Source organism: Chanodichthys erythropterus, chromosome 3 (genome assembly GCF_024489055.1).
Source record: "Chanodichthys erythropterus isolate Z2021 chromosome 3, ASM2448905v1, whole genome shotgun sequence".
Classification (NCBI taxonomy): Eukaryota; Metazoa; Chordata; class Actinopteri; order Cypriniformes; family Xenocyprididae; genus Chanodichthys; species Chanodichthys erythropterus.
In genome coordinates, this window is record NC_090223.1 from 6,253,632 (window position 1) to 6,280,828 (window position 27,197).

The 27,197-nt window shown below is 44.0% G+C and overlaps 1 pseudogene; it reads right to left on the reverse strand.

Annotated features, from left to right (window-relative positions):
• Positions 1 to 898: 898 nt before the first annotated feature.
• Positions 899 to 4,497, reverse strand: LOC137002764 (uncharacterized; annotated as a pseudogene).
• Positions 4,498 to 27,197: the final 22,700 nt, after the last annotated feature.

Sequence of the window (27,197 nt, forward strand, 5' to 3'; positions counted from 1 at the left end):
GCTTTTGATGCCGCCATACCCCTGGTAGAATGGGCGCGAACATTCAAGGGAGAGGGCTGTCCGGCCGCTTCATATGCAAGTGAGATGGCCTCGACCACCCACTTGCTCATTCTCTGTTTTGATGCTGGGCCCCCTTTTCTAGGGGACCCATAACAGACAAACAACTGATCTGACTTACGCCACAGGGCAGCTCTGTGGACATAAGTATCCAAAGCCCTTACTGGGCATAACAGATTCAATTTTTCCTGATCCGCAGATTCAAATGGAGGAGGATAGAAAGACTGAAGCACAATGGGGCCTGGGACATTGGTAGGGACCTTTGGGACATACCCCGGTTTAGGATACAGGAATGCTTTCACCATTCCTGGAGCAAATTCAAGGAAAGAGGGAGCAACAGAAAGTGCTTGTAAATCTCCTATCCGCTTCAGAGAAGTGATAGCTAATAAAAGAATCGTTTTCAGAGTGAGGAACCTCTCAGGAACCTCCTCTAATGGTTCAAAGGGAGCCTCAGCTAACCCTTGTAAGACCACAGCCAAGTCCCAGGTTGGCACCCTTGTGCGCACTGGAGGCCTCAACCTCAGTGTGCCACGGAGGAAGCGTGTGACGAGGGGGTCTCGACCTACCGAGATATTCCCCTCAAGAGGAGCATGATATGCTGAAATTGCTGCAACATAAACCTTTAAGGTTGAGTGAGATAGGCCCTCCGAGAATTTTTTCTGGAGGAATTTTAGCACAAAGCTAACAGAGGAAAGGACAGGGTCCGTATTATTGTGTCTACACCAGGTAGAAAACAAATTCCATTTGTAGGCATACAACTTCCTCGTGGCGGGAGCTCTGGAGTTAAGAATGGTCTCCACAACCTCGGTTGGGAGACCAGCATTTATGAGTCTGGCCCCCTCAGAGGCCAGGCCCATAGTTTCAGTCGTTCTGGGCGGGGATGTATAATCATGCCGCCCGCTTGAGACAGGAGGTCCTGTCTGAGAGGAAGCTCCATTGGGGAGCCGTTGAGTAACGACACTAGGTCTGAGAACCATATCCTGGTTGGCCAGAATGGGGCTACCAGTATTAGATTGGCCCCTTCTCGGCGTACTTTTTCCAGAACTCCCGGGAGCAGGGCGATCGGGGGAAATGCGTACAGGCGCAGCCTCGGCCACGTCTGTACCATAGCATCCAGACCCAGAGGTGTTGGATGTGTTAGGGAGTACCAGAGCGGACACTGGGTTGACTCTCCCGAGGCGAACAGGTCGACTTCCGCTCGACCGAAATTTTTCCATAGGAGACTCACCACTTCTGGGTGGAGTTTCCACTCCCCGGGCCTTGGCCCCTGCCTCGACAGGGCATCTGCTCCCACATTTTGATGTCCCGGGATGTAAGCTGCCCTCAGCGAGAGCAGCTTCCCTTGGGACCACAGGAGGATCTGACGGGCCAAGTAATATAGTCGGCGAGACCGCAGACCCCCCTGATGATTTATATATGCAACCACTGCAGTGTTGTCCGTACGAACCAACACATGGTAACCTCTCAGGTCTGGGAGAAAGTGTTTCAGAGCTAGGAACACTGCCATCATCTCTAGCCGATTTATGTGCCAAGAGAGCTGATGGTCTTCCCAAAGACCCTGAGCTGAGCGACCACTCATGATCGCTCCCCAGCCCGTGAGGGAGGCGTCCGTCGTAAGCGTTACTCGACGAGTAGTGGCCCCCAACACGGGTCCCTGGGACAGGAACCGGGGGTCTTTCCACATGGTCAGAGAACGAAGACATCGTTTTGAGACTTTGATCATGCGAAAGGGATTTCCCCTCGGGGAGAACCCCCTGGTCCTGAGCCACCACTGTAGGGGCCTCATGTGCAGAAGGCCAAAAGGTATCACGTTGGACGCAGCTGCCATCAGACCCAGCAGTTTCTGGAACTGTTTTACAGTGAGTGACTGGCCTAACTTCACCCCTTTCATAGCCATAAGAATGGCACTCACCCGAGCGGGAGACAAATGTGCCCGCATCGTGGTGGAGTCCCACACTACACCCAGATAGTTGGTGGATTGAGCTGGAACTAGCACACTCTTTTTGGCATTGAGCCTCAGCCCAAGCCTCTTCATATGGGACATATGCATCTCGATGCTGAACTGCTAGTTGCTCTGACTGAGCTAGAATCAACCAATCGTCGATATAATTCAGTATGCGAATGCCCTGGATCCTCAGCGGAGCCAGAGCTGCGTCCACGCATTTCGTGAATGTGCGGGGTGATAATGATAGGCCGAACGGAAGAACCCTGTACTGGTAAGCTTCGCCCCCGAAAGCAAACCTGAGGAACTTCCTGTGAGAAGGATGGATGGACACATGAAAGTAAGCATCTTTCAGGTCTATTGCCACAAACCAGTCCTCGGACCTGATCTGTGGTATAATCTGTTTGAGTGTCAGCATCTTGAACTTGAGCTTTTGTATTGAGCGATTTAGCACACGTAAATCTATAATAGGTCGTAGACCTCCATCCTTCTTTGGAACAATGAAGTAACGGCTGTAGAACCCTGACTGATTGCTGGGAGGAGGAACCCTTTCTATAGCTCCTTTTCGCAAAAGTGTCGCAACTTCTTGTTCCATAACCAGAGACTGCTCGGGGGTTACCACTGTGGGAAGAACCCCGTTGAATCTGGGCGGGCGAGACCCGAACTGGATCTTGTAACCCTCTTTTATAGTGAGCAGCACCCATTTTGATATATTCGGAAGAAGTTTCCATTCTACCAGAAAATTTACTAAGGGAACCAGTCTCTCGAGACTGGCCTCTGGTGTTTCTTGAGCACCTGATTCGACGCTCTGAAGCGGCGCACCGGCAGAGAACAATCGAATCAAGTGGCCGGCCCTCCTCGGAGGGTCGGTGGAGACCACTGCGCCCTGACGCACCCTGGGTGGCAGGGTTGGCATAACGATCCCCTGAGGGCGCCGAAGGGAAGCGGCTTTTAGATGTATTTTTCGCCGGCTCCCTTCGGAGGGGGCCGCCCTCACCGGTTCCTGACCCACAGACATCAGGACCGCTTCGAAGCCTTCCGGGCCAGGATAACGGCGCGCAGGTCCGTTCTGCCCCTAGAAGGCTTCGGCTGAGCGGGCCGACCCGATCCCCAAGCTCTCTGCGGGGGAGCACGGGCGGCCACGCTAATCTTTTGTTGCGCTCTGTGGTGCGCTGAGGAGCTCGTTGACGGCCGAGGCTGATCCCGCTCATCAGCCTCGGGGGAGGGATTCTTGGTTTGCGGGGGATGAACCTCTGGAACGCCGCAGATTGTTTCTTAGCCTCCTGGAACCTCTCGACGACTGTTGTAACGGCGTCGCCGAAGAGGCCCGCAGGAGACAGCGGCGCGTCCATAAGGGAGGCTTTGTCACGCTCCCTTATGTCCGAGAGGTTCAGCCACAAGTGCCTCTCCGTAGCCACCAATGCTGCCATAGAGCGGCCGATTTCTTTTGCCGTCTCTTTGGTGGCACGGAGAGCCAGGTCAGTTGCCATCCTGATTTCCTGGATGCACTCATACGTGGCCTCCCCGCTATTCTCCACTTCCCCCAGCAGGTCGGCTTGATATGCCTGTAGGAGCGACATGGTATGTGGACATGCCGCTGCCTGACCTGCTGCCGCATAAGCCTTGCCCACCAAGCCTGATGTAGTTTTTAATGGCTTGGTGGGCAACGTCGGGGTTTTCAGCGACGATGCAGACTCGGGGGAGAGATAGCCCGCAAGCGTCTCTTCCACCCGAGGCATCGCCGCATAGCCTTGCTGCTTCAGCCCCACGATGTTACTATACATTGAGGTCTGGGGGCTGAAGACACGATATGATGCCGGCTTCTTCCAAGACCTCGAGACCTCGGTGTGGAGGTCCGGACAGAAGGGCAAACCCCGACGCTGGGGTAGTGACCGAGCGGGCAGAAAGCGCTCATCCAGCTTACTCTTTGGTCTAGTATCTGCCCGCTCTGCTGGCCAGTCAATTTTTAATTTGGCAACAGCCCTGGTCACTACCTCCAGGAGCTCCTCATGTGCTGGGGAGGAGGATGGCGGTTCCTCTTCCCCCACGCTCATCACATCAACCTCCTCAGAGGAAGAGAGATGAAGCGCGGGTGCCTCTCTCTGGGGGGAAGAAACCGCAGCGCGTGCTTCCGCCGCCTGAGAAGAGGCACTGGGGCTGGCAGGTAAAGGGCGAGATAAGGCTGGGCCCGTCTCAACCCCCTCTGCCAGCTCCATTTGCGAACCCCACGAATGAAGCCGCCGCTGCGCCTCAGCAACAGCGGGACCCGATCCGCGGGGAACGCCGACCGGAGCACTCTCTTTATCGTGAAAGAGTGCCCGGCGTGATCTTAAAACTCTGAGGGTGAGCTTCTCACAATGAACACAGACAGCCCCCTCGAGAGCTGCCTGTGCATGCTCAACCCCCAGGCAGACAACACACATCTCATGAGTGTCCCCATCTGGAATAAACCGTGTGCATGGGTGAACACACTTTTTAAATTGTCTGCCTTCCGCCATTTCACTCGTGTCTTTATTCAATATATATATATATATATATATATATGTGTGGTGCACAATAACACTCTTGTCCTCAGACGAAGAGATAATGTTTTCCAAAAATAAGCAGGACAAACAACACCAAATAAGACACACAAGATAACATAGAGCGCTTGCTGAAGACACAGAAGCTGGCGTGCTCTGCATCCGAGTGTGCTTTATAGTTTCCTGGTCCGTGACGTCACCCGTCTCTGACGTCTCGCTTCGCGATTGGCTAGATACATGAGTGCTTCAGTGACGACATCACGCAGAAGGTTCCCAATGCGTTACCACGCAGCGTCGACAGTTCCCACGAAAGGGAACCATGTTTTGTATTGATTTACCATCTAACGAAGTTATCATAGTTGGTTAAATTTAAGTCTTTGTGCCACCTACAGGCCTTTTGGGCAAAGTGTAGGTTGGTAAAGAACTTGCAAAATATCCATAATTACATTACTCTTTTGATAGAATAAACATGATTAATAATCGTGATTATAATTTTGAGGAAATTGTGGCACTGGCTGTCGTGTTGATGATGTCTTCACAATGGATGATCTAGTCGACTCAATCTCTGCTGATACAGGGCTGCGTTGTGGTTGTGTCAAGGCACCGGTCCTCGGTCTCATCTGGAAACGGCCCCGAATCCGGTTGACTACGGTAAACCTCGGGATAAACAGAAAGACTAATATTAGCGTAGATGCCATTCTTTTTCTGATGTAACAAGTACATCTGGTGTTATAGGTAGTGTTCCCGGTTCCGGCTGAACTTATTTATGCAGCCTAATAATCCTTTAACGGATTTGAAAATATAAATTGATAATATGTTATGTGTATGCCAGGTTAAAGGGATAGGTTTTTAGTCTAGATTTAAACTGACAGAGTGTGTCTGCATCCCGAACAATGCTAGGAAGGTTGTTCCACAGTTTAGGTGACAAATAGGAGAAGGATCTACCACCTGCGGTTGATTTCGATATTCTAGGTATTATCAGCTGGCCTGAATTCTGAGATCGCAATAAACGTGAAGGACTATAATGCTTTAAGAGCTTGCTTAGGTACTGGGGGGCTAAACCATTTAGTGCTTTGTAAGTAATTAACAAGATTTTAAAATCTATACAATGTTTAACAGGAAGCCAATGCAGTGACGACAGAACTGGGCTAATATGGTCATACTTCCTAGTTCTAGTAAGAACTCTAGCATTTTGTACGAGCTGTAGTTTATTTATCAAGCAGGAGGAACAACCACCCAGTAGAGCGTTACAGTAATCTAACCTTGAGGTCATGAACGCATGAACTAACTGTTCTGCATTCTTCATTGAGAGCATATGTCGTAGTTTAGATATATTTTTAAGATGGAAGAAAGCAGTTTTACAGATGCTAGTAACATGGCCTTCAAATGAAAGATTGGTATCAAAGAGCACACCCAGGTTCCTAACTGACGACGAAGACTTAACAGAGCAGCCATCAAGTGTTAGACATACAGTAGTATTCTAGATTATTACGTGAAGAAGTTTTTGATCCAAAAATTAGAATCTCTGTTTTTTCTGAATTTAGTAGTAGGAAATTACTGGTCATCCAGTTTTTTATATCAGCTATGCATTCCGTTAATTTTGTGAATTGGTAAGTTTCGTCAGGGTGTGAAGAAATATAGAGCTGAGTATCATCAGCGTAACAATGAAAACTAACGCCATGCTTCCTAATGATATCTCCCAAGGGTAGCATGTACAGAGTGAAAAGCAATGGTCCTAGTACTGAGCCTTGCGGTACTCCATATTGAACTTGTGATTGATATGACATCTCATCGTTTACTACTACAAACTGATAACGGTCAGATAAGTATGATTTGAACCATGCCAATGCAGTTCCACTAATGCCAACATAGTTTTCAAGTCTATTTAAGAGAATATTGTGATCGATAGTGTCAAATGTAGCACTAAGATCCAGATATGTTATAAGTTTGATTTTAAGAGACAAAAACAAGCAATTAGGAATCAGCTCGACGGAGCTCTAGCTCAAACAGTGCAGCAGCAACAAACAGGAAGTGACGAATCCAATTGATTATAATTATAATTGTTAATGAAATGTGTGATATATTAGTAGCAACAATATATATATATATATATATATATATATATATATATATATATATATATATAATATTGATAAAAGTATTGTATGTTGAAGAGTGAAAATTGTGTTTTATTGTAGCGCCAGCACGAGTCGTCATACATGCTGGAATGGGCCTATATGAACTCACTGTTCTGTTTTCTCAGGTACATGTTTTGATTTTGTAAAAATAAATATTTTGAACCATGGGTTATATATTTTGAATTTGTTCAACTCTATTGCACTTATCAGATTGTGTGTGCAAGGCCAGTGCGCCAGCACGAGTCGTCATATATGCTGGAATGGGCCTATATGAACTCACTGTTCTGTTTTGTCAGTGTTTCCCCAGTAAATAAATTGATTGGGACACGATTTCATGAAGTGCGAGCTTTATTGAACAACACAACGCAAGGAGGAAAAAGAGACCAGTTACACTAGCAAGACCCTGAGTAAATCACAGAGGAAATATCCAGTTCATAAGCTTGAGCTTCTGGCACTCAAATGGAGTGTGTGCGAGAAATTTAGCCATTAAAAGGTCAAACATTCACGGTCTGGACAGACAACAGTCCGCTCACGTATGTTATGTCCAAGGTGGAACTCGGCGCTTGTGAACAACGTTGGGTGTCCAAACTGGCAGCTTACACTTTTGAGCTAAAGCATATAGCAGGGACAAAAAACATAGTGGTGGATGCTCTGAGTAGAGACCCTTTTGTTAAAACTTTGAGCAGCAGGCTAATGAAGGAGCCATATCGCGATTTACTTGTGGAGGCTGAAGAAGTTGACGGAGATGGAGTTCGAGATGCTTTTCGTAAAGGAGCTCAGAACTCACAGATTTTGCAGTCCTGTCTTTATAATAATAATAATAATCCTTACATTTATATAGCGCTTTTCTGGGCACTCAAAGCGCTTTACATATTGAAGGGGGAATCTCCTCAACCACCACCAATGTGCAGCATCCACCTGGATGATGCGACGGCAGCCATATTGCGCCAGTACGCCCACCACACACCAGCTTATTGGTAGAGAGGAGACAGAGTGAGGAAGCCAATCAGTGTATAGGGATGATTAGGAGGCCATGATGGACAGAGGCCAATGGGCAAGTTTGGCCAGGATGTCGGGGTTACACCCCTACTCTTTTCGAAGGACATCCTGGGATTTTTAATGACAACAGAGAGTCAGGACCTCGGTTTAACATCTCATCCAAAGGACGGTGCTTTTTGTCAGTATAGTGTCCACATCACTATACTGGGGTGTTAGGACCCACACAGACCACAGGGTGAGCACCCCCTGCTGGCCTCACTAACACCTCTTCCAGCAGCAACCTAGTTTTCCCAGGAGGTCTCCCATCCAGGTACTAACCAGGCTCAGCCCTGCTTAGCTTCAGTGGGCAACCAGTCTTGGGCTACAGGGTGATATGGCTGCTTGCTTTCCTTCCCTTCTGACAGCTCCACTGTCAAGGCCTGCTTAAGTTTACATGATCAGTGGGAAGAAACCTCAAAAGCAAGAGCTGTGCAGCTTCAGATGAAATTCGTGAATTGCAGGAGGCTGATTCAGTCATTTCAAGAGTGACATTCTTTTTGAACCTAAAGCGTCAATCATCGAGGCGAGAAAAGGTCAACATGAGTTCCAGAGCCATAACTCTTTTCAGACAATGGGACAAATCAAAGATTAAGGATGGAATACTCTACCGAGTCACACAAGATCCACATAGTAAACAAAAACGGTATCAACTGATCTTACCCTCTAGCCTCAAGGACCAAGCTTTGAAGGGTGTGCATGATTTAGCAGGTCATCAAGGCCAAGCAAGATTCATCAATCTAGCCCGCCAACGCTTCTTCTGGCGGGGAATGGGGAAAGATGTTTGTGAATACATCAAGTGCTGTCAAAGATGCATCCTGGCCAAGGCTCCCGAACCATCTGCATGAGCCCCACTTGAAAGTATTAAGACCTCTATGCCTATGGAGCTGGTATGTCTGGATTTCTGGTCTGCGGAGGATGGGAAGAAACGCTCAGTTGACGTGCTCATTATGACAGACCATTTCACGAAGTTGGCTCATGCCTTCCCTTGTGCGAATCAGTCTGCAAAACAAGTTGCAAGGAAGCTATGGGACCGTGTATTCTGTGTGTACGGATTTCCGAGTCGCTTTCACACTGACCAGGAAGCCAACTTTGAAAGTGCTCTTCTAGCGGAGTTGTTAAAACTATCAGGGATCGCTAAGTCTCACACCACCGCCTACCGCCCCATGAGAAACGGAGGCGTAGAGAGGTTTAATCATACTTCGGGGAGTATGCTCTGAACCCTGCCTCTGAAAGAAAAGCACAAATGGCCAGAGCAAATACAAACACTGACCTTCGCCTACAACGCTACGGTCCATGAGACGACAGGGTATGCGCCATTTCAGCTTATATTTGGTTGTGTACCGAGATTGCCGGTGGACATTATATTCAGACAGGTGCTACATGACCCCGTAGTTGTAGATCATGGTACTTATCTGAAGTTGTTGATGTCATACCTCCATGAAGCAGCTGAGATTGCGCAGCGACACTCCGAAAAAGAGCAGAGAAAACAGGCAAAAGGTTACAACAAGAAAGCCAGAGGTACATGTCTGAATATTGGGGACAATGTGCTGGTGGCAAATAAAGGAGAAAGAGGAAACTAGCAGATAAGTGGGACCCTGTAGTGTACACTGTAGTGGACAGAAACCTGCAGACGCACACTTACTAGCTGAAAGATGAAAAAGGAAGTGTGAGGATGGTGCACATGAACCTGCTGTTGGATATTAGTTTCCTACCTGTTGAGTTGCCTGATGATGAGGGAAGCATTCTACCTTCTGCAGAGTGTGAGACACATAGCATCAGGAGTGAGTTCTGCAAGGAAGACTTCAATCCAATGGATGCGGAGGAAAGAACCAAGAGATGAGTGAATGAAGACACTGAAAGCTTGGTAGCTCAAGAGTCTGAAAGCCCTGCAGTTCAAGAATCTGTTGTTGAGGAAGCTTTGGGAACAGACCACCTCAGTTCAGATGGAAAAGAGTCTAGTGATCAGGTGCAGGCTCAAGAGATCAGTAGCAGAGATCTTCCTCAGAGTGAAGTTGAAGCCAGTCCAACATCTCTTGATGTTAATTTTGATTGTGACACATATACACATACACAAGTTCTGACTGACACTCATACAGACACTCATACTGACACCCAAGTTCCAGTTCCTGATATTCAGGGCATTAGAACATGAGCAGGTAGAGTTGTTAAGAAAGTGAACAGATTAATTGAGTCAATGGTTCAGAAACCCTTTTACATCCAAGGTGTAGAAGTAAAGAGAACAGGGTCATTTCTTTCTCTGTTCTTAAGAGTATTCATATGTGTTTTGTTTCTGTATGATGTATCAAGATGATCTTAGGCTTGATCACCCTGAGGTTTTTCTTGACCTAATAGTGGGTAACTTACAAGTTTAACTAAATGAAAGTTTTGTTTTTCTGAGCTCTGCATTTTATGAGTGAATTAAGTTTACAAAGTGTATAAATCGACTAAGTATCTTATTGTAAACAGTACTGAGATTATTTGAAGTGTTCTGTTGTATGTTTTATACGCGAGTGGATTGAGAATGTGAAGTTATATCGTGTGGGCCGTATGATATGCTGTTTGCGTGGGTTTGAGTCATCAATTAGCTAACAAATGTTATATCATACAGGATTGTCTCATGAAATGCCCACAGGAGAGAGATATGAACTTTATTAATGTTAATCCACAGGTATTTCACACTTTGTCTTTGTATGTCCTTTTATACTCTTGTACTGTGTTAATACTATAATGTTTCAATGTTAATGTTTATTTTCTCAACTGTTATACAAAATGAGTTCACATTGGTTATGCTGGGGAGAGGATTGTCTCATGAAACGCCCACAAGAGAGAGATATAAACTTTATTCATGTTAATCCACAGACGGAGCGAAGTTAATGGTGGCCGTGGCTATCATTAAATCCCCTTTTGGTGACCACAGTAGAAGTGTCTTCTTACACACAACGCAGATGATGGTAACGGTGGTCAGCATAGGACCGTTTACACATGTATTTCTGAAGAGGTCATCTTATGTGTGATGCACAAGATGGAGCTGTGAGGGGTTTACAGACCCGTTTCAGAGAACATCATCCAGAAGCAGTGTACCTTCACTGCATGCACACAAATGCATGCAAGGAAGCCACCAACTTTTCTGATTTACTGGAGAGTCTTTATTCATTTTTCAGTGCATCTCTTGTTAATCACCAACAGTTTACTGATGTTCAAAAACAGCTTGGACTACAATCATCTGAGCTGGTACAGCAGTCAACAACACGTTCGGCATGTCAGGTGAAGTCTGTGATTGCTGTGATTGATAATTCTGCAATGTCTTGACAAAATTTCAACACCAATGTCTGTAGGCCTCCGGTCCAGACTCAGAAACTTTAACACTGTCTACATGTTGCTGATGTTTCATAGACCGTAGACCTGGGTTAAGCTATAGGTGTAGGGAGTACTACAGAGTTATATTCAAAGACAAAGGCCTTGTGTGAGGGAAATGACACTCCAGAACCTTCTGTATGTTTTAGACAGAAACAGAAGAGGCTTGATGATTATGTGGTGGAGGCAGCATGTCAGACAACCTCAGAAATCAGTTCATCACATGACTTCATGTGTACATTGTATTACCCTTGCCTTGACTGAATGATGCAAGAGATTGACGACCATTTCTCAGGAGTAGGAACAGACACCTTTCTGGATGAAGAATCTCTCAAGAGTCTTGCCACACGTTACTAAATAGAGTTGCAGTCAGAGGAGCTCCTGGTGGCAAAAAACTTCTTGAACAGAAGGAAAGAGAAGGAAGTCATTTCTGACAGTGTGTTCATGCTAAATACTGACATGTTCCCCACACTGAATTCACTGACATTCCCAGTTAGTAGCTGCAGCTGCGAACGTTCCTTCAGTGCCTTGCATTGACTGCATACATGGTTAAGAAACACAATGGAACAAGACCGGCTGTAACGTATTTCGTAAATGTGGGAAGAAGGAGGCAGGAACCGGCGAACATTCAACACAAGTTTAATTCAAAATAAACAAAGAACAAAACGAAAGTAATGCCGGCAGACCCTCGCGGACGTCTTCCGGCCACACAAACATAATAAAACATAAAATAAAGTCCAGGCCTGGTCCTCTCTCGTCCTTCACTGTAGTCGCTCCTCCTTTTATGCTCCCGGAGCTCCTCCGTGAGGGACTCAAGGCCTGTGCGCCTCCCAGGTGAAGCTCATTAACACTCGCGCCACCGGCCTCGCGCCGTTCCCTCACGGCTCTCGCCCGCCCTGGTCACCACACCGGCTTAACTCCCTGAGGTCTGAAAACGCGCCGGCACGTTTTGCAGGATTTTTTTCACATTGCAGCAAAAATTATTCTTAAAATACTCTGTCATTTCTTGTCATAGAGACATAAGTAATATATCAATTGAAACTATAGAATGTCTTGTTTTATTTGTGTACACAATGTTGTGCTTTTTGTAAAATAAAGAAAACTAACATGCGTGATCTCTCGTCTCCCTCTGAATGAAGTCCAGAATGAACTGTAACTTATGAATACTAATGACAAAAAAAATGACACTTATGTCTAAAGAAACATTGAAATGTCAGGTTTTAAATCGTGAAAGTTATAACCGTCTCATGTGTTTTTAACACAAAGATAGTTACATCACTTAATTAAGGGGGGATTCAGTTTGCCTAACCACAGATTAAGAAGGTAAAGATGCTCACAAAATAAATCAACCATTCTTTTATACAACCACGAAAACAAAAAATAGTCATCACACAAAGCGGAAATGCAAGAAAAAGACAAATCACATTCAAAACAATATAATGGATAGGTGCATTGCAGAAGTTGGGCAATAGGTTACACAGTTCCCTTTCGTGTGAACTTTCGACGCTGTGTGAAACGCATTAGGAACCTTCTGCGTGATATCGTCATTGAAGCACTCCTGTATCCAACCAATCGTGTAACGAGACGTCAGAGGCGGGTGACGTCACGGACCAGGAAACTATAAAGCATGCCCGGATGCAGAGAATGCTAGCTTCTGTTATCTTCAGCAAGCACTCTATGTTATCGCTGTGATCGCTGTTGTGCGTCTTATTTTTTGTGATTTAAAATCTCTCTCTTTGTCTGAGGACAAGAGCTTCAAAAATATATATACATACATACACTACATAAGACACAAATATATAAAGAAATGGCAGATGAAAGCAGCAAGCGGTTCAGGAAATGTGTCCATCCCTGCACTCGCTTTATCCCTGACAGGGATACGCACGATATGTGTGTTGTTTGCCTGGGGGTTGTCTGCGTGCATTGCGAAAGGCTCGCCCTCAGGGTGCTGCGATCTCGCCGGACACTCTTTGATAAAACGGAGAGTGCCTCGGTTGGTGTTCCCCACGGATCGGGGGCAGAGCGAAGGCTCCATTCGTGGGGTTCACAAATGGATCTGGCAGCGGGGGTTGAGACGGGCTCTGCCCTATCTCTCCCTTTAGCTGCCAGACCTACTGTCTCTTCTGCCATGGTGGAAGCACGCCCAGCGGTTTCTTCCCCTCGGGGAGAGACATCGGCACTTCATCTGTCTTCATCTGAGGATGTTGATGTGATGAGCGTCGACGCAGCGGAAGAGGAACCGCCATCCTCTTCCTCTGCAGATGAGGAGCTCATGGAGGTAGTGGCCAGAGCTGTTGCCAAATTAAATATTAGCTGGCCAGAAGCAGAGCGGGGAGATGTAAGACCTAAAAGCAAACTCGATGAGCGCTTTCTCCCCGCGCGGCCATTACCTCCACGTCGGTGCTTGCCGTTCTTTCCGGATCTACACACTGAGGTGTCTAGATCATGGAATAGATCAGTCCAACACAGAGTGTTCAGCCCCCAGACTTCGATCTATAGCAACATCGTGGGGCTGAAACAGTATGGTTATGCGTCAATGCCCCGGGTTGAAGAGACACTCGCGGGCTATCTCTCACCCGAGTCGGCATCGTCCTTGAAAGCACCGACGTTGCCCACCAAGCCCCTTAAGACTACATCTTCCTTGGTGGGCAAAGCTTATGCGGCAGCAGGACAGGCAGCAGCTTGTCTTCACACCATGGCGCTGCTGCAAGCTTATCAAGCTGAAGTACTGGGGGAAATTGATATCAGCGGGGAGGCCACATTTGGGTGCATCCAGGAACTGCGCATGGCGACAGACCTGGCTCTCCGTGCCACAAAGGAGACGGCTAAAGAAGTGGGCCGTTCTATGGCAGCCCTGGTGGCCATGGAGAGGCACTTGTGGCTGAACCTCTCCGACATAAGGGACAGAGATAAGTCTGCCCTTATAGGCGCGCCGCTGTCTCCTGCGGGCCTCTTCGGTGACGCATTCACAACTGTCGTCGAGAGGTTCCAGGAGACCAAGAAACAATCTGCGGCGTTTCAGAGGTTCCTCCCCCGCCGGTCTAAAATCCCCGCCGAGACTGTTGAGCGGGAGCAGTCTCGGCCCGCAACGAGCTCCTCAGCGCACCACAGAGCGCAACAAAAAATGAGTGTGGCCGCCCTTGCTCCCCCACGTAGATTCTGGGGACAAGGGCGAGCTGCACAGAAGCCCTCTCAGCCCAAGACAGACCTGCGGGCTGTTATTGTGGCGCGAAAGGCTTCTAAAAGGCGGTCCTGATGTCTGTGGATCAGGACCCAGGAGGGCGGCCCCCGTCTGGAGGAAGCGTGGTGTTGAAACACCTGGCCCCCGCTTCCATCCAGCGCCCTCCGGGGACCACACTATTTTTACCATCCAGTGTGCGTCGGGTCCCCACCAATCCTCTGAGGAGGGTTGGCCTGCACTTGATTCGGCTGACCTCTGCCGGCACGCCGTTTCAGAGCGCTGAGCCAAGTGCTCAAAAAACACCAGAGACCAGTCTCGAGAGACTGGTTCCCTTAGTAGATTTTCTGGAAGAATGGAAAACTCTACCGAATATATCAAATTGGGTGCTGCTCATGATAGAAAAGGGGTACAGAATTCAGTTCGGGTCTCGCCCGCCCAGATTCAATGGGGTCCTTCACACAGTGGTGACCCCCGAGCAGTCTCTGGTTATGGAACAGGAAGTTATGACACTTTTGCAAAAAGGAGCTATAGAAAGGGTTCCTCCTCCCAGCAAGCTGTCAGGTTTCTACAGCCTTTACTTCATAGTTCCGTCACAAAGACTAAAATTCAAAATGCTTACACTCAAACAGATCATTCCCCAAATCAGGTCAGAGGACTGGTTTGTGACGATAGACTTGAAAGATGCTTACTTTCATGTATCAATCCATCCTTCTCATTGGAAGTTCCTCAGGTTTGATTTCGGGGGCGAAGCTTACCAGTACAAGGTTCTTCCGTTTGGCCTATCATTATCACCCCGCACATTCACGAAGTGCGTGGATGCAGCCCTTGCTCCTTTGAGACTCCAGGGCATTCGCGTACTGAATTACATCGACGATTGGTTGATTCTAGCTCGCTCAGAGCAACAAGCAGTTCAACATCGAGATGTTGTTCTGTCTCACATGAAAAGGCTTGGGCTGAGGCTCAATGCCAAGAAGAGTGTGCTGATACCAGCTCAGACCAGCAATTATCTAGGTGTTATGTGGGACTCCACAACAATGCAGGCACGTCTGACTCCTGCCCGCGTGAGCTCTGTTCTGTCAGCCGTAAAAGGGGTGAAGTTAGGCCAGTCTCTCACTGTGAAACAGTTTCAGAAACTGTTGGGTCTAATGGCAGCTGCGTCCAACATAATTCCTTTTGGCCTCCTGCATATGAGACCCCTACAGTGGTGGCTCAGGACCAGGGGGTTTTCCCCGAGGGGGAACCCTTTTCGAATTATCAAAGTCACACGGCGATGCCTTCGAGCTCTAGCCGTGTGGAAAGACCCCTGGTTCCTGTCCCAGGGTCCCGCGTTGGGAGCCTATGGTCGTCGCGCAATGCTTACGACATCGCTCAGCTCAGGGTCTTTGGGAGGACCATCAACTCTCCTGGCATATAAATCGGCTGGAGATGATGGCGGTGTTTCTAGCACTAAAACACTCTCTCCCAGACCTGAGAGACCACCATGTGCTGGTCCGCACAGACAATATGTCAGTGGTCTCTTATATAAACCATCTGGGGGGTCTACGGTCTCGCCAACTAAATTACTTGGCCCGTCGGATCCTCCTGTGGTCTCAGGGGAAGCTGCGTTGAAGGCAGCCTATATCCCCGGGAGTCAGAATGTGGGGGCAGACGCCCTGTCGAGGCAGGGGCCGAGGCCCGGGGAGTGGAGACTCCATCCAGAAGTGGTGGATCTCATTTGGAAAAACTTTGGTCAGGCACAAATAGACCTGTTTGCTTCAGGAGAGTCAACCCAGTGTCCGCTCTGGCACACCTGGGTCTGGATGCCATGGTACAGACGTGGCCGAGGATACGTCTGTACGCATTTCCCCCGGTCGCTCTGCTCCCACGAGTCCTGGAGAAAGCACGCCAGGAAGGGGTCAGCCTGATACTGGTGGCCCCATACTGGCCGACCCAAATATGGTTCTCAGACTTGGTGTCCGTGATAGACGGCGCTCCAATGGAGCTCCCCTTGAGACGGGATCTTCTATCTCAGGCGAGCGGCGCGATAATACATCTAACTATGGAACTATGGAAACTATGGGCCTGGCCTCTGAGGGGGACAGGTTCATAGAGGCTGGTCTCTCATCTGAGGTTGTTGAGACCATACTTAGCTCCAGGGCTCCCTCCACGAGGAAGCTTTACTCTTATAAGTGGAATTTATTCTCTACCTGGTGTAGACATCATAAAACGGACCCTGTCCGTGCTCCTATCAGCTTTGTGCTATCCTTTCTCCAAGAAAAATTCTCAGAGGGCTTATCTTATTCAACCTTGAAGGTTTATGTTGCGGCTATATCAGTGTAACACAGTTAAGTTCGTAGTGGGGGAAGGAAGAGGACAGGGTCGACGAGCAACTGCTGACTGAGACTTTTATTAACTTTCCACAAAGTTCAACAGAAAGACTGTGCAGCGCACAACAACGAAAATAAACAATCCACAACGGGCTTCACTCCAGGTTCGGTATACACCATCCACAAAGGGCTTCTCTCCAAGTTCGGTATACACAATCCACAAGGGCTTCACTCCAGGTAACTCGACACGACTCAGTCAGCAGTTCCCCTCTCTCTCACACACTCCTGCTTCTCACGGCGTTTTATCCTGTCTCCGCGCCAATCACTGGAATGAGAAACAGGTGTTCGTGACTTGTATTCAACCCACTCACTTACCACACGTCTCCCGCTATTCTCTCCGGTTGCAGACCTCGCTGAACCACGCCCCCCTCGCCACAATCAGCCTATCATGTTGGGGGGGATTCCTCGGTTGGTCGAAACCCCTCGTGTCATGCTTCTTCCGTGGTACACTGAGGCTGAGGTTCCCCGGTCTGGGACTTATCAGTGGTTCTACGTGGGTTAGCTGAGGCTCCCTTTGAACCACTGGAGGAGGTGTCTGCAAAGTTTCTGACTTTAAAGACGATATTTTTACTTGCTATTACTTCTCTAAAAAGAATTGGAGATCTTCAGGCCCTTTCAGTGGCCCCCTTGTATCTGGAGTTCGCTCCTGGAATGGTGAGAATATTTCTTCATGCTAGACCTGGCTATGTGCCGAAGGTCCCCACCAATGTCCCGGGTCCTATTGTGCTTCAAGCCTTTCATCCTCCTCCATTTATATCTTCGGATCAGGAAAAACTAAATCTGCTTTGCCCAGTGATGGCTTTGGACGCTTATGTCCACAGAGCTGCCCTGTGGCGTAAAACAGAGCAATTGTTCGTCTGTTACGGTTCTCCTAATAAAGGTGGACCGGCGTTCAAGCAGAGGATGAGCAAGTGCAAAAGAGAGCCATGTCAGAAGTCCGTGATTCAGCTCATCATCCGCTAATGCGGCCACGCCCACGGAGCCAGCGCTATTCAGAGGCAAATTCAGAGGCAAAACTTGTATGCATTGTCTCAATCGTGTATTTATTGTCTTGAAAAGTGTTTATTTGGATGTTAAAGCCATGGTTAGCGATCTCTAGAAGACATTCCATTAGTTCCTGGTTTCTTTTCTTCTTTATATGAATTTGTGGCCTAAAGGTGTACAGAGCACCCTCCGGCTGCAAGTATGAATTGAAAACACAGTATCCAGCACTCATAGTGATGACAATAAATATTGAATAAATATTACTCCTCAGTTGTAACGTGTGGTTGTAGTAACAAGCACAACGACGATGAAGATGACAATAATAACAATACTTTAATTCCAAACAGAGTCAGATAGCGTACACACGTGTAGACAACAACGAGAACGGACAAGGAGTGAAGGAGAACACAGGGTATATATACAGGTGACTAACAAAGGGAGCTAAACAAGGTGACTGGATAATTAACAAGACACAGGTAGAACAAATTAACTAATCAACAGAACAGGGAAACTAGGTCACAGGGGAAAGACTGGAACATGACATGTAACATCAGTATAGAAAATTGACATAAATATATAAGAATCCATCAATATTCCTCCAAAATGTGCATGCTTTTAAGCTAAAAGCCTATATGAAATGCCATAGAGGTAACATAATTGTTCAGACACTTTGCATCATAGAAATACATTATATTTTAAAGAATATAATAGAATACCATTATTTTAAATTGTAATAATATTTCACAGTATTGCTGTTTATGATGAGCTGAGACATTATTACAGAAGGTTTTTTTCACAGCCTACCTGACTGAAAGGCCTCATTAATATGCAAGTAATTTCAGGTCATTATTATGTGATTCTTTTGTCTTGTCGGGCGAGAATCACCCATTATTCATGATGATTCATGCCTCCACGCATATTGTGTTTCTTGACAAAAAGTGTCTTACAAAAACTAAATCAATATATTGTTTTATATGAAGGAGTAAGCAGCAGAATTTTTACATAATTCTGAAGCAAAAACCTCCAATACCCAGAAGTCTCGTGAACACAGATTTAATATACTTTTTTTGGCCTTATTTCAGTGACTAAAGTTTTTTTTTTTTTTTTTTTCAATGTGAACGAGTGAATCATGGCAGTTGCTCAGTGTTTTAATGTACAAATGAACACCTTAGTATTTTTTTAGTTCCTTCATCCGAGCCTATGAAGAAACAGTGGGTTAATTTTATTTTTTTTCTGGTAATATGCCGATACATCGTCCCATAGTTTTGTATGTCTGCGCCACACATTTCACTGACCACTCTTTCCTCAACGTGGGCCAATACAGCCCAGTTTCTGTCGCTAATGTAAAGGTAGATAACATCAAGTATAAGTGTAAATACACACACTGTAACGCAAGTGTTGTACATTTCTTTGTTGTTTGAAACTGTTCTGCTGTTATAGCGCACGCAATATCCACATTTCCAGACTGCAGAGCTTGATGTAATTGTAAAAAGATTGTAAAAACTTTTAAGATTTATGAAATATAAAATATGTAAACAGATAAATGATGTTGCCATGGTAGCACAATTTCCACAATGGCACCTATCCGAAAAGGTATTTGTAATAATGGCAGAGGACTAATTTAGTTGCGCTGGTTGTGTCAGGTCCCCGCTATGATAACAGTGACTTTATCAAATGTTTACAGAACAAGCGGAACCCAGTGTGCCTGCAGCTTTCTCCATTTCTGTTTTATTACGTTATAGAAAGCCTAAGGCCTTTTCAAACCGTTTGGCAAACCCATTTAATCTGCTACCTATTACACGTCAAACTAAGATTACTGTAGAGACAGAAAGGAAGACTGTTAAGTTAGCACTTCTAAACATACGCTCACTTAAAAATAAATCACTTCTAGTCAATGACTTAATAACCACAAACAACCTAGATTTTATGCTTCTAAATGAAACATGGCTTGAAGACAGCTGCAGTGCAACAATCCTGAATGAAACAGCCCCTCCTAACTTTACTTTTATGAGTGTCTGCAGAGCTGTTAGGAGAGGTGGAGGTGTAGCTGCTCTATTTAAAGATGTCTATCAATGCAAGCAAGTGTCATTTGGTGATTACTTGTCTTTCGAATACTTGGGTATTGTATTAAAAGGTGCTCCTCGCATTCTACTTATAGTTATCTACAGGCCTCCAAAATACACTCCAGCCTTTGTGGAGGACTTTACAGAACTGTTATCAGCAATTTCCTCAGAGTTTGACTGTTTTGCTATTACTGGGGACTTTAACATCCACATAGAAAATGCAGAATCCAATATGGCAAAAGAAATCATAACTGTTTTGAATACTTTTGATCTGACTCAGCATGTACATGGACCTACACACAATCGTGGACACACTCTAGATTTAATTATCAGTAAGGGTCTAAACATTTCATCCATTATCATTAAGGATGTAGCGCTATCTGATCATTTCTGTATTTTCTTTGAAATATTGATCTGTCCGACTGTTGAATCTAGATCTGTCTCGGGCAAAAAGCAATGCTTAAATGAGAATACTAGTGCACTGTTTATGAAGGCTATATCTTTAACAACAAGCATATCTGCAGACTCTGTTGATTTTCTCCTTGATTCTTTTAACTCAAAAGTAGAGAATGTTATTGATAACATTGCTCCTGTGAAAGTCAGGAAGAAAAGTGGCAGACAAAAAGCACCATGGAGAAACTCAACAGCATTGCAAAATATGAAAAGACAACGCAGAAAAGCTGAGCGCATGTGGCGAAAGACAAAACTTGAAATCCATTATAACATCTATAAAGATATTCTTCATGCTTTCAATGTGGAATTAGGCAAAGCTAGACAGACCTTCTTCTCAAATATTATAAACAGAAACTTAAACAACACCCGCACTCTTTTTGCTACAGTAGAGAGACTAACAAACCTCCCGAGTCAGATTCCCAGTGAAATGCTCTCAGACAGCAGATGCTGTGAGTTTGCTTCCTTCTTCTCTGAGAAAATTAATAATATCAGAAAGGCGATCAGCACATCCTTGAGCTGCCCTGGGGTAAAACAGATCAGATCACAACCTCAGAAAGTAGCTATTATGACTGATTTCGAAGCAATTGATGGTAAAATTTTGGAAGAAACAGTACAGCACCTTAAAACATCAACCTGCGCCCTTGACACACTTCCCACATCTTTTTTTCAAAAGAGTGTTAAACTGTTTAGAAGCAGATCTCCTAGAAGTGGTAAATGCCTCACTTCTCTCTTTCCAAAATCCCTGAAAACTGCAGTTGTTAAGCCCCTCCTGAAAAAGAGCAATGTGCCTTTAACTAAACTTCCTTCAGTTAAACAAAGACAAAACTGAAGTCATTGTGTTTGAAAACAAAGATGAAGTTCTCAAAGTGAACATGTACCTTCACTCTAGGGGTCAAACAACTAAAAATCAAGTCAGGAATTTTGGAGTCAGACCTGAGTTTCAGTAGCCATGTAAAGACAATAACTAAATCAACATATTATCATCTCAAAAATATTGCAAGATTTAGATGCTTTGTCTCCAGTCAAGACTTAGAGAAACTTGTTCATGCTTTCATCACCAGCAGGATGGATTATTGTAATGGGCTCCTCACTGGTCTTCCCAAAAAGACCATAAGACAACTGCAGCTCGTACAGAACACTGCTGCCAGGATTCTGAGCAGAACCCGAAAACATGAACACATCACACCCGTCCTCAGGTCCTTGCACTGGCTTCCAGTTGCATTTAGAATTGATTTTAAAGTACTGTCACTTGTTTATAAATCACTCAATGGCCTAGGACCTCAATACATTGCAGATATGCTCATAGAATATAAACCTAACAGATCACTCAGATCATCAGGATCAACTCACTTAAAAATATCAAGGGTTCACTCAAAGCAGGGAGAGTCTGCTTTTAGCTGTTATGCCAGCCGCAGCTGGAACCAGCTTCCAGAAGAGATCAGGTGTGCTCCAACAGTAGCCACATTCAAATCCAGACTCAAAACACATCTTTTTACCTATGCATTTGCTGATTGAGCACTGTGCTATGTCCGAACTGTCTGCACTTTATTTTATACGTATTATCTTTTTATTCTTTAAATTCTTTTCCTGTTTTTATTTAATTTTTAATGTATTTTTATATCTTTTATGTATCATCATGATTCTGACTTTTAATGCATTTTAAATACTGGTATTTCTATTCCTTATGTTCTATTTTTATTCTTCTTCTTTATGTAAAGCATGTGCTATACAAATAAAATTGCCTTGCCTTGCCTTGCCTTGGTTAGTGTCTATAGCTGATAATTATATATATAATATATATACGATAGTAAATCAGAGCAATATGAAGAGTCAACAATGTAGGCTAGCATTAGCTACATGATAATAACTGTAACAGCATACATAAACCAACTAAAGTACCGTATCCAGACACAATGTTTTAAACTAACCATTCGGAGATGTCCTGCTGTAGCCGCTGAGTTGCAACTTCTTCATCCGGATCAGATTCTGGGTCAAACTGAAAGCTTGAATGACTGCGTGTCTACAAGCCATTGCAATACATCCACTGTCAACATTAGCGTTTGGTACAGTGGCCGAAAGCAGGTTAAGGCCACACCCACCCTCCACCTTGCCCCGCCTCTCTCCTCCTCATTTAAAGCATTTAAAGCTACAGACCCAGAAATGGCACATCCTGAGGAAAGCTCATTGTGGGACTGGCTTGTAGTGGCTGAAATTCTGCACCAAGGCTGAATTTAGGGAAAGAGACTTCAGATACAGTACTAGGGACCATTTAGGCCTATATAAAAGCATCCAAAAAGCAGCATGTCATAGGACCTTTAATATTGTAAATAATTTTATCAAAATACAATTGTTCATTTTCTATTTTTGGACCATATGGACTAATAGTAATTAATGTTGTAAACGATTACACTAATGTTAACAAAAAAAATATTACTGTAAAGCAGTACCACAAAAAGAAAATTCAAAGCAAATTAAAAAGAGAAGTACTCAAAGTCGAGAAGGGTAACACTTTAGAATACTGATCCTTCATTAATGAATAACTACACAGGAACGAATGAATAATGCATTATTAACACTCTAGTAACTACTATTAACTAACAAGAAACTCTGGTGAATGAATTAGTAAGTAATAGTGCTCAGTTAAAGATGGTAGTTGACTATTAGCTAATCAGTAACTACTGTTTTTTCATACCTCTAAGAGAACTACTAAGAACTACTATATACAGGTTCATAATTAACATGAATGATGCATAATGTATAATTAATTCTAAAGTAAAGGCCTTGGTAACCCACTAGTAATGACTGAAGTATTACTAAATACTTAAGAAGGAATTATTAATTATTTGGATCAGTATTCTAAAGTGAAAAACATGATAATTCTCTAGTAACTACTGTAGTCATTGTAAACTTTTGATGTTTTTGTATGTTTTTGTACAGTAAATCCTTATGATATATTTTGTAACACTTGAGTAATTACTAGTGGGTTACTATGATCTTCACTTTAGAATACTGATCCAAATAATTAGTATTTCCTTTAGAGTTATATAGTAACTCTTGAGTTATTACTATCTAATACTTTACAAAAACATCAAAAGTTTACAATGACTTCAGTAGTTACTAGAGAGTTATCATGTTTCTCACTTTAGAATACTGATCCAAATAATTAGTAATTCCTTCTTAAGTGTTTGGTAATACTTCAGCCATTACTAGTGGGTTACCAAAGCCTTTACTCTAGAATTAATTATACATTATTCATTATTCACATTAATTACAAACCTGTATAGTAGTTCTTAGTAGTTCTCTGGGAGGTACGAAAAAAACAGTAGTTACTGATTAGCTAATAGTGAACTACCACCTTCAACTGAGCACTATTACTTACTAATTAATTCATCAGAGTTTATTGTTAGTTAATAGTAGTTACTAGAGTGTTAAAAATGCGTTACTCATTTGTTCCTGTGTAGTTATTCATTAATGAAGGATCAGTATTCTAAAGTGTTACCTCGAGAAGTGAGCACATTCTAAGAGGAGAATAGTGTAAAAGAGTATGGAGAGAGGGGAGGAAAAAGGAGAAATGAGTGGATAAGATGTATGGAGGAGAGAAAGGGAGGACATTAAAAAGAAATGGAAACAAGAAGAGGAATGAATTAAACGACTACAGGAATGACTAGAGTGTGGCCAGTCAGGCTTGATTGGAAAAGAAAAGAAAAGTGAGAGACAGAGTCAAAAAGGTGACACAACATCAGCAGAATATGAAGAAGAAATGGACTGATTTAACTGCTATCAATAGCTATAGTAGTGCACATGTTGAACTTTACCTGTGCTTTTACTCTTGTTTGTAAATCATCTTGGGACGTCTGATATTCTTACTTTGGAATTAATTATTTCATTTTTGTTGATGAGTTTGATCATTTCTAGGCAGCTTCCAACTAAAAAGCTTGGTCCATGGTGTCGCTATTGTAGATTTTAAACATGTTCAGTATTAAGGATGATTATGGATTAATGTTTTAAGTTCAACTCGATGTGACATCGTGACTTTTTATTTGAATAAGCAAGAAAGATTTACCCTGTTTAAAAATAAACCAATTTAAAACATTATTTAAAGTTTTTCCTGTGTATTCTGAAACACATGGATTTCTCTGGGCTAATCCCCGGATATCCACTCATCCTAGAACTGCCCCTGGTGTCCCAAACTTGCTCAAGAGAGTGGAAGAGAGTGCTGTTTATTCATTCCCTGACCTTCGGTACTGAGACATGAACCTGCAACCTTCTGGTCCAACACACTAACCATTAGGCCACAACGGCCCCTAATATAATATAATGATCACTCAAATATACTGTGTTTCAGGTACCAGTGGAGTGAATGAGACTCATGTGTTCATCAGTTCTGGTGAAAATGTCTGTGTGCCCTGTAATAATACTCTTTCTGACTGTACATCAACACACTGGATTTATTATAACAGATTCAGACATTCAGCAGTTGAACTGATTGTTGATGGGATAAAGAAGAAAAACACAAAGAGACATGAGAGACTGAGTCTGGGGTCTGACTGCTCTCTGAACATCAAGAACGTCACAAAAAAAGATTCTGGATTATACACCTGCCAACAATTTGTGAATGGAGAACAACAAGGAACTGATGCACATGTTTTACTGCATGTTCTTCATGGTGAGTTTATGATTATATGGTCAATTCAAAAAGAGCAGATTCTCCCTTTAAACTCAATGATGATTGAAGAGTCTGTGATTTGTGTCTTGTGTTCAGTTTCAGTCACTTCATCTTCATCATCATCATCATCCTCATCATCATCCTCACAGACTGAGATCAGTCCAGGTCGCTCTGTGACTTTCTCCTGTCAGTTGTATTCTGTATTCTCCTGTGATTATTTGGTCACTTATGAGGGACTTCGTCTGTTGTGGATGAATCAGGCTGGTGTTGATCTGAAGACAGACTCCAGATATCAGATATTATTCTCATCAGATCACTGTAACATCACTCTGACTACAACACTCCTGAATGAAGATGACAACAGAGAGTGGAGATGTCAGCTTACTCTCAGAAATCAACTCCAGACCTCAGTCAGATACACTGTCAAGTATTCAGGTGAGAAACAACTATTACTACTGTAAAATATGATGTTAATGTCCTACAGATGAACATCTGAACATTCATCTTCTGATTCAACAGCACTGATTCCAGTCAGCAGCTCAAACTCTTTTAGCTTAGTTTTTTAGCTTAAATTATTGATTTATTAAACAAGTCATCTCATGTTAGTGTGAATCAGTCTCTGTTTGTGAAAGAAATGTCTTGATGTTGTGTTCCTTCATTCAAATATGATTGTGTTTTTAATAGTTGTGCCATCAACTACAGCATCAACACTGACTCCAACCTCTCTAGGTGTGTATGAAGATCCTCCTCATTTCAGTGCTTGTTTTCACACTCTGGAGTTTTTCTAGAATCAGGATCTAAATGAACTCATTGTAGTGAAAATGAGCTCAGTGGACATCAGTATTAATATGACTGTAATATCGTCTCTCTCTCAGTGATTGTGATTGTTGTCGCTTCATTCGCTGTTCTCCTTCCTGCTTTTATTCTCTGGATGATTCGCAGAAAAAGAGACGGTGAGTTTTTACAGTTTCTCATATTATATAACAGACAAAAAGTCCAAAACATCTGATGAAATAAGAGTGTAATTTAGACAGAATTCCTCTCAGACAGAGTTTAATGTTTCTATTCTACAGCACTAGAATTCTTCTGAAATCAGTTTAATTGGAGACTGTATTGTGTGTTTGATCATCAATATTCTCTTGACGTTATGTTTCAGATAACAGAAGAGGAACTGATGACTCTGAGGTGAGTATTGTAGGTCGATCCATGAGTTATTAGTGTTTATAAGCTCTGATCCTGAAATATGACACTCGTATTAGTCAGATTATATAATGACAGGTTAGTGTATTTGAACTGTTTCTGCTCTAAAACTCACAGATAAGAATAAATATGATGAACCAATGACACAATCAACATTTGCATTCATCTACTGCCAGTGAACAATATGATTCATCTTCAATAATCTGTGTATATTTGTGTATATTTGTTGTGAATAGAGACTCAGGCAGGGGATCCAAGTGCAGCGTTTTATTAAATGTAAGCGTGGTCGTACAGGCAGGGTAAATCAGGAGCAAGCAGGTACAGCAGAGGGTAGACAGAGTCGTAATCCAGGTACAGGCAGAGGTCGGGACTGGCAGATATAACTCACAGGTCGGTATACAAAGCAAGGGTCAGGACAGGCAGCAACAAGTCAATAAACAGGGAACAAGCAGGAACGGTAACAGCAAAACAGGCAGACAGAAAACACAGGGGAACGCTCGGAATTGCAACAACAGTTAACAATACTTCGCGGTGAGGTGGTGTGTGTAGAAGTCCTTTATAGTCCTGGTAATGAGCTGCAGCTGGGTGTGGTGATTAGTGAGGAGTGTGTGCATGGCTGTATGTGGCGACAGGTGATTGGTGTGGAGTGAACATGTGACTGGCAGGGAGGATTGTGGGAAGTGTAGTTTGACAGGAGCAGACAGTGATCATGACAATATTTGACACTGTGGTGATTTTTCATTGATGTTCAGGAGCTGATATATGATGAGACTTACACTGAGGTCACTTATACTGAGGACTACAGTAAAAACAAGCCAGAAAGAAGAAGGTGAGAAACACTTCCTTGATGTTGTCCAGCTTCTCTCAACATGATAGTTTGTGTTTTCTTCTGAATTTGTGTCATGAATTGAGCTCAAACATCATGCTGTAATAATTGTGTGTTGAAACAATAACTGTGATGTTCATTCAGGTTCGCTGTGATGATAAAGTGACTTATGCTTCCATCAGAGGAGCAAAAGCTGGATCTCAGGAAAACTGCAGTGAACTTTATGCCTCTGTGAACAAGAACCATCACAAATCAGTCAAATAATGACACAAAAACCACATGAGCAGAAGAAGATGAATCTAATAGAACTGAGTCCTAATGGTGTCATTCAGTGCCATTATAAATACTTTCAATGTCTTTTACATGTTCACAAACAAACCCAAGTGATGCTCTGATTTATTTGTAGT